We start from the raw sequence: 7,889 nt of genomic DNA on the forward strand, positions 1-7,889 counted from the left end.
AGTGGTACTAATACCAAGCTTCATCTAGGCTTTATTTTTCAAGGCGCGATTACATCAGTTGTTTGATTAGTAGGAGCGTCGGTATTTGCATTTTTCATTTTAAAATGTGAAAGATTCATAGTTACCATACTTGAATTTGTGCATTGCTTAGATTAGATCTTATCGTTCACATGCAGAACTGTACCGGTACAGAGTCGGAGACGTGCTGCTCCGCTGCGATCCCTCTGCTCAAGTCATTATCAAATTACGCTAATATGCTATACCGAACCTCCGTCAGAATAAGAAAAGCCTCGGAGAACCAAACAAACTAAACGAACCACAAACACACTGCACAGATGAAAGAGTCACGATCACCTAGTGGACATAAAAATGCACATGGTTAATATCGAATTCTGTGGGTCGAATTCTGTGGGGGACAGTGATGTGTGGTTTGACGGTAAGTTTATTTAGGCGAATCCCTAGTTCAAATCTCATTGAGTACACTGGCGTGCTGTGGTGGATGCTTGAGACGCAAATTCTCCATCCGGGGTTGGCAGCACGAGAGTCTGGCTTTGCTAAAACCATAGGATCTTAGTATATCGACTTGCAGAGAGTTGGATGTACTCTTGGTGTTATAGTGAGTCTGGCTTTGCTAAAACCATAGGATCTTAGTATATCGACTTGCAGGGAGTTGGATGTACTCTTGGTGTTATAGTGGCAGCTACGAGGATTGATCCTAGGTCTCCCATAGATTAGGACTGACCGTTGCTGCTTTGCTAAAACCATAGGATGTTAGTATATCTACTTGCAGGTAGTTGGATGTACTCTTGGTGTTATAGTGGCAGCTACAAGGATTGATCCTAGGTCTCCCATAGATTAGGACTGACCGTTGCGATAAGATCTTAGTATATGACTCGCAGGTAGTTGGATGTACTCTTACTGTTATAGTGGCAACTACGAGGATTGATCCTAGGTCTCACTATAAGATCTTAGTATATCGACTTAGGGAGTTGGATGTACTCTTAGTATTATAGTGGCAGCTACGACCATGGATCCTAGGTCTCCCATAGATTAGCACTGATAATTACCGATTCACTATGTAGTTAAAAAAAAATATTCTGTGAACATGTAGAGAATGATAATTTGAATCTATAGTTAAAAGTCCCGTGCTTTCCGCACAACAAAAGCTCTGCACCCTGTTGAAGAGGTCTCAATAGTAAAGCTCCTTAGATAGAAATAATTTTAATAACAGATTTATTTAGCCCCTTTCCCTTTAGCTTACTTAAAACACCTGCAACCATGTCACACAATTAGTTTTTTGTAATTATCAGACATTGAAAAATAATAAAATTAAAAAGCTTTTTACTAAAAAAAAAATTATATCATATCTGAATCAATCACAAATTAAAAATAAATTACCAAAAAATCAAAAAACTATTTTTGAAAATATCAAAATTAAAAATGTTAAATATTTTTTCCAAATTTTAATTAAAATTACAGGAAAAAATATATTGAAAATCAACCCACCTCAACCCCAAGGTAATGTTATAATCCCTCATAATATTGAAAATCAACGCACCTCAACCCCAAGCTAATCTTATAATCCCTAATAAGACACACTAATAAGCGGAGGGACCAGTCCAATCAAATCACTCATTGTACCTCGAACGTTTTCAATTTACGTTGCATGGCTCATGTAAATGATAGGAGTCGAATAAATAAGTACTAATTAGAAGGGAATACACAAACAAGCAAAATAATAATTTTATTAAAAATTTTATAATTTATTTTTTAAAATGGTGAAACGAACTAAGTGTAGAGTATAAATGGAAAAAATATGAATTTTAATTTTATTTTAATGATACAATTTTAAAATATTTCCCATTCTATATATATAATTTTTATATTTATATTTAAAATTTATTAAATGATAGCGTTTAAAATAAAATTATTAAAATAAATAATTTTTAACCTTAACCAAAAAAATTATTTATCATTACAAATTATTTTGGTAATGAATCCCTTTGAAATAGGTTTAATAGGATCTTAGAAATTTGTGAGTATATCTATTTATTGAAGTAGTTGCCGATTTTTTAAATTACAATTAAATGTGTTAATTTTGGTTTGTTAGACACTTTTAAATTGGGATAATTTTTTAATTAATATTCATTTTTAATTTTCAAATGGTTGTGAATTATACTAATTTTATAATTAAGTTTGGTCATTAGCAAAGTGGAATTCAAAGAATAATATAATTATATCTCTAAACTAGCGCTTAATGATTTCTATATAATTACCAATTATACTTGATTTTAGTGACTAGTGGAGATGAATCTTGCATATTGGCTTCACTCCAACGGTCTTCGATTTCATACAAGTTTGCAAACGTACACAAAAAAAAATAACTTAAACTTGTTTGCATAAGTAAGTAGAAATACACAATAACTAGCATTTGCACCACATGTTGCAAAAGAAACGCCGTAAGGCAATGATATGAAAAACAATAGCATAGAAGAGAGAAGTCAAAATTTTATGCAAATGACATAAGAAACAACAGCATAGAAGAAAGAAGTCAAAATTTTATGCAATTTTGTTTCTTTACCGGTGTTTATTTTTTATCATCAACAAATGGCCAATTCGAGGCAATGCTAATCTACATTTTTGACAAAGAAAAATCAATAAAAGTCAAAAACAATTATGGATCTAGAATTGAATCTCAACACAGAGGTGTGCCTTACTGTCTAGCATGTATGAGTGGATATCACAATGAGACTTTTCAGAACATTATATACCTTAGTGTCAGACAAGGGATGAACAAAGAGGAATCCCAGATAAAATGGAGACTTCTGGCTTATTTTAAGTTTGATACATTATAAGTGCTACATGCTTTTTCCAACCCTAGTGTTGCTTCTGATCCTAAAAGAATTCCACAATGTTCTGATTTTTATTGAGAGCTGAGAAAGTGTTAAAACATGTGTACAAACTCATAACGTTAAAGAGGAGTATACTATAAATATAAGATTTATCCCACGTGTCTATCTAGTCCTGTCAACAAATCTAAAATAACTGATCTTACCATTGGTTTAGGAGCCTATAATACAATTGGATGGATATAAACTCAATTACATCTTAGAAATCATGGGAAGACAATCATATGGATGGAAATGATAAACATACATAAAGTTGAAAAAAGTAAATGCATCATTGCTTGTGTGCAGCATAAGGACACCCACAGGGAGATATATTTTGAATAACATCACTCCTTGGAAAAATCAAAGAGAGTGTATGCAAATTGTCACACAGAATAAGCCATGACGTTGTCGAGAATAACATGCTGTTAAAAATTAAGTACCTTATTCTTCAAATGATCAAAGTATTATCCAAACTTATATTGTTCTAGAATCTATTAGTTCCAACGATGTTTAAATTATTCTTCATTGTGGTTGTCTTTTTATTTCTGGTGTTAATAATAGTTTGAGCAAAGTCCTCTATCCACGACATCCATCCCTTAGGGCTAATGGCCTCTCCCAAATATGAATTTATGCAGATTGCTCTGGAGTACATCTTCCATGGCCGACCCAAATAGCCTTTGTAAATTTTTGGGTTGGCATAGTAAGCCCTCATATATTCTTCAGTTCCATTGATAGTGCAGTTATGGAAAACAAATCCTGTGGGCTCGGCTGGATCTGTTCGACCCTGTGCAGTGACAGGGTCTGATGATCCTTTGTCTGAGTTTATTTGACGAGGACGCAGCAGAATGAGACAGTTTTCAAAGATGGCTGCCGAGTCTCCAAATATGAAGTCAACAATGCCTTCTATTCTGCAGTTTCTATAGAACTGACGAAGAATATGAGTGTACAATGTATCCTGGTGGCCAAGAAAGGCACAGTTGTAGAAGGCAGAGTGATCACTATCTACTCTTAGGGCTACCGCTTGTTGACTACCTGGCCCTGCTGCATTTTCGAATGTTATATCCCGTGCTAAGAAGCCATCAGCATTTACAGCTGCAATTGTGAAAACAAATAAATTAGCAATCCTCAACATCTAAAACAAGATTTAGTGGGATCGAGGAATATGGATTGATTGAATTTTCCTTTGATAAGAGTTCAAAACCAAAGAACGATGGTAATTGTAAGTATTAAATTCCGTCTTTGTTTAGAAATAGCATACACATATTTATCTAGTTATCTAGTTATCTAGTGAGCAGGAAATTTCTCAAACTTACAAACCCCAATGCATTAAAGACATTACACCTATCATATGAAAGGGTTCCAAATATCTTATTCTTAAAATGTAAAACGATAATTAATTTTTTTGCTGCTTTAATAGGATGAAAGAAGTGCAGAATCTGCAAAAATAAATGTTATTGCTCTCTTCTTTTCAGCAACCTACAATCTGAAGAAAAGCATTATTGCTTCCCTTGCAAATGACGGATTGCATTCCAAGCACTGCTGGATTTTGATTGTTTCCTTCTCCTCTCATTTGTATTTTGTTGATGCTTTCTAGATAAGCATTCCTTTGCAAGGGAATTAATCTAGGTTGAACTCAAGTAGAAAATTTATCTCTCATTAATTGGATGGTCATTTTCACAATTGATTGTCTCCAAAGAAGTCTTGTCAGCCAAATCTCTACCTTTCCTCAGGCTTTTAAGTTTAACCAGCATGCAGGCCCTCAGTGTTGTGGTTTGGCATTTTTATCTAGTAGTTCTTAGCAACATGGCAGAAAGGGCACACTTTATGTCCATGCAGAAGGAATTGGAAGCAATGGTAGTGGATTCCTTGGCCACAGAATTGAACAAGCGTTTAAAGCCCTTTGGGTTCTGCAAGAAGACCCATAAAAATCTGCAAATGTATCAAAGAGAATTGCTTCCTAGATCATACTTGTACAATAAGTGATCATAGTAGAAGGTCATTTGATTGTGAAACCGTTGTGGGATTCAATCCAAGTGACCTGAATTTACTGTAGATAGACGTCCTATTTGATATCCATGTTTATCTCCATTCAGGGGCTAGGATGTCACTAGGGCATCTAGAGAATAGCTAAAAGGAGGGAGGCACTCTTTGAAGAACTGAAGACGCCTTTAAAAAAACAGCACATTCGCTAGACAAAGGGGCCTGTGGAGGCAATCTAAAAAAGGCAAAGGGCCAGATAGGAGTTTCCCGTGAAGAAAGAAGACAAATCCAAAAATGCTCTCAAGGAAAAAGGGATGAATGCCAAACTGTTTGTACAATGGGTTATGGAACTGTTTGTTTATGCTAAATCATACACTGTAGCATGAGGAATTGGACTGTCTCAACCTACGCGCAGTCAGGTGGTAACGAGGTAGGCCCCAAGATTTCAACACCATATAGTACTATAGGTCTGTTAATTGTGTCAAAAAATGCATCTCAGAAGAGATGTCCTGAAAATGCATATGGAAGTATTGTCGGTCAAGCATGGAGAGAGACCTATAACCCTTTCTAAGTTTGGGTTGAAAGACATGCCTTAAGCTAAACCTAAGGGCTATGGATCAGATCCCATAGATGTATAAGCAATGGTAATCTCCACCTCGCTTCCTTTGAAGAAGAAGTGGAAGTTTGTTAGGGTGCTCTTGGATATTTAAATCACAACCTCAGTTTCACTAAGGTTCACCACCATCATTCTATGACCATCACATTGGCAGGGGCATCAAGCTATCTCTGAATGTCCCTAGGGGAGGAGGCTAAAAGGATCAGATCCTCTGCAAATAAGAATAAGGTAAACAAAACATGGTGTAAAACGTGAACATCTCCCTTGTGGAAGTACTCGCTCGGTTATGCTCTAACCCATTAATGTATATCCCATGGAATTTCATGAAAGCAACTATGAGACACTCAAAGATGCCAATTTCACGTAGTCTCCAGAATGATAATTCCCTTGGAACAGAGTCCAAAAGCCTTCTGAAAATCCACAAAGCAACAGGACTTTAGATGAGGGACGTCAGCTTCCTTGATAATAGCACACAGGCTAAAAATGTGGTCACTAGTTTCATAATCTCTTCTAAGACTTGGTTCTCCCATAGCTTTGAATTTGTTCCTCTCTATATGTTGAGAAAGCCACACGTTCACGCCCATAACATAGAGTTCGACAAAGGCACGCCCAATCATAATATTCCTGTAATTATTTCTATCAGAAATATCCTTCAATTGGAAGATGGGGTGGATGATATTTTGAGACCATGAAGAGGGAAAGCCAATGCAAATTCAACTTGCAGACCTTACTCATATACTTCTTTGCTGGTGCTCAAGATCCTAACAGCTCTTTTAATGTCTCTTGGGGTGAATTAGTGACAAAAGGTGAGAGAGGAAAGAATATGGACTAAGGTTGACCCGAAAAATCACAGAGGGATGTGGTCCGCAAGAACCATGTGTAATGATCAAAACATGTTGGAAGAGCAGATTTTCCAATTTCAATTCAAGGCATCTCAAATCTGCCAGGAACCACACCATGATCAAACACAATAACAAAACCAAACTCAGGCAAAGAAATAAATTCCAACTTAATATGAAGAGGAAGAGGAACAATGATGAGCATTACCAACAGTTGCAGAGCCATATGTACTTGGAACACCAGGCAGGGATGGCACACGCATAGACCCCGTGATCACAGTCTTCCCCATGCCATCACCCACAAACATAAGATTAGTTTTACTGGGAGGAACCCTAACAATCTCCTTATACACCCCAGCGTTTATATGTATCACGAATCTCCACTCAGATTTATCCGATGCACTGTTCACCGCCTATTGAATACTCATAGAGGATTCATCCTTGGACACAGTCACATCGGGAACCAATTTATCAACCTCTAATACATCCCAAATTTGATTATAATGATGGTAATAATCTGCAGTACTAGAGGAATTGGATGATCTCTCTGTTTTTGGAGGCCTCCATAGGACCATATTCTATCCGTATGTATCCAGAGCATCTACCATGCTAAGGGCATTGCTGGTCAAGCTCATGACTGTAAGAACAGGTTACGTTACACAGCGGCTGCTCAACGAGATTTGAAGCAGCAAAAAAACCCATTGTTTGATTATATATAATAAATTAAATATAATCAAACAATGTAGTGACTTACAGTTCTGCCATCTTAACCTGGTTGGAGTGTTCAGAAGTTTTCTTCGCGCAAGGATAGTAATCGACGGATTTCAAGGGGCAGGCCTGCCTCCCCTGATTCAACCACTCTGTCAAAGCGTTATCTGTCCTGGGGATCTCCATCTCTGTCCCTTCCCCAGCTCAGCAGCAATGCTTGTCTCCCCCGATGCAGCTAACGAATCTTCCAGTGGAGTAAATACGCAGAGGAAAAATACGAAGACCGCCGAGAACAGCGAGCCTGAAACCAAATCCAGAGCGAGGGCAAGCGTTGATCTGCGAGGGCAAGCGTTTGATCTGAGGTACAAACCCTGCTGCCCGGATGAAACTATTCGATGAAACGCCCAAACCGTTTGGGCAACCCCGATCAACGGCTGAAATGGTTGCAATCGTCTAACATATAATCCTGTGGCTTACAAGATGACAGGTAGGCAGAGAGGGGAGTTGATCTCAGAGGGAAATGCCTTACGGCGTAACTACCTTACCTAACTCCATTAGGACAATTAAAACCACATCCAAATACTAAGAAGACATCAAATTATTAAAAATGATGCTTAGTTTGGATTGGGTAGGGGTAGTGGAGAGATGGATCATAATTTTATTATAGGGAACAACGATACATAAAACAGATACCTAAACTCACTATTATCATTGTCTGTAAAAATTGTTTGGATTCCTCCATGCTTTGGCCATTTCAGATGACTTCAAATTCTAATTCTCTTTTCCACATTATTATGAAAGGAACCAAGAGGTTTTAAGTCTCAAAAGAGAAAGGGAGAGAGTACTTCAAGAATA

The 7,889-nt window shown here is 37.1% G+C and overlaps 1 pseudogene; it reads right to left on the reverse strand.

Moving 5' to 3' along the window:
- Nucleotides 1-3,375: 3,375 nt before the first annotated feature.
- LOC149262483 (putative pectinesterase/pectinesterase inhibitor 51 pseudogene) lies at nt 3,376-7,220 on the reverse strand (annotated as a pseudogene).
- Nucleotides 7,221-7,889: the final 669 nt, after the last annotated feature.

Source organism: Pinus tabuliformis, chromosome 6 (assembly GCF_031772625.1).
Source record: "Pinus tabuliformis cultivar Carrire ecotype Pingquan chromosome 6, CPIR1, whole genome shotgun sequence".
NCBI lineage: Eukaryota > Viridiplantae > Streptophyta > Pinopsida > Pinales > Pinaceae > Pinus > Pinus tabuliformis.